Source organism: Suncus etruscus, chromosome 12 (genome assembly GCF_024139225.1).
Source record: "Suncus etruscus isolate mSunEtr1 chromosome 12, mSunEtr1.pri.cur, whole genome shotgun sequence".
Taxonomy (NCBI): domain Eukaryota; kingdom Metazoa; phylum Chordata; class Mammalia; order Eulipotyphla; family Soricidae; genus Suncus; species Suncus etruscus.
In genome coordinates this window covers 57300946-57301793 of record NC_064859.1, presented here as the reverse complement: position 1 = coordinate 57301793, position 848 = coordinate 57300946, and positions in this window count along the sequence as shown.

The window sequence follows — 848 nt, the reverse complement described above, 5'->3', positions numbered from 1 at the left end:
TATATAGAGAAAAGGACATAACACCTTAAAATTGCCATATGGTCTTGGATTTGCACTCCTATGTGTCAATCCTCTGAACATAAGAACACTAATTTAAAAGATAAATGCACATCTATGTTTATTTTAGAGCTAGTAACAATAGGCAAGATATATAAACAACCCAAATGCCCTCAAAATGTGGATGGTTCATTTTCATATATGCACAGAGTAATGCTACAAAAAAATGAAACTTTGTCTTTTGCTATAACATGAATGGAAACAGAGGAGGGCATGCTAGGTGAAACTAGAAAGAAGAAAACCATTCTTGGTCTCATATGCAGCCCATAAAGAATCAAAATAAGATAGTAGATTATGCTGAATGAAAGTAAACCTTACAGAATTGAGAGGATCAATATTATCATTGAGGAAGGTAAGGCAATAGTCCTCTAAACAGTGTTGATTAAATAATGGCATTTGCATGTTTGGTATGTTAGTATAATACTGTATAAAGTATATAAACATTTATATTCATTTAAATTAAAGCTACTTTAACAAAAGAAAAATACAAAAAAATCAGTATTAAAGGGCATGATTTATTCATATATGTTCTTTGACTACAATGCAACATTATAAATTTTAAATATTAAAAATTCATAAAAACTTGAAAATTTATTTAGTCCATCATTTGCATGTAGAAATACAACAGATTTGTGTGCATTAACCTTGTAGCTAGATTCTTTACTGAACTAGTTTATTGTTTCTAGGTTAACATGTATGCATCAAATAAATAACATATAAATTATTTTATTATATGTAACATGCATGAAGAAAGATATTAACAGCAATGAATTAGCAGAAATTCTGATATA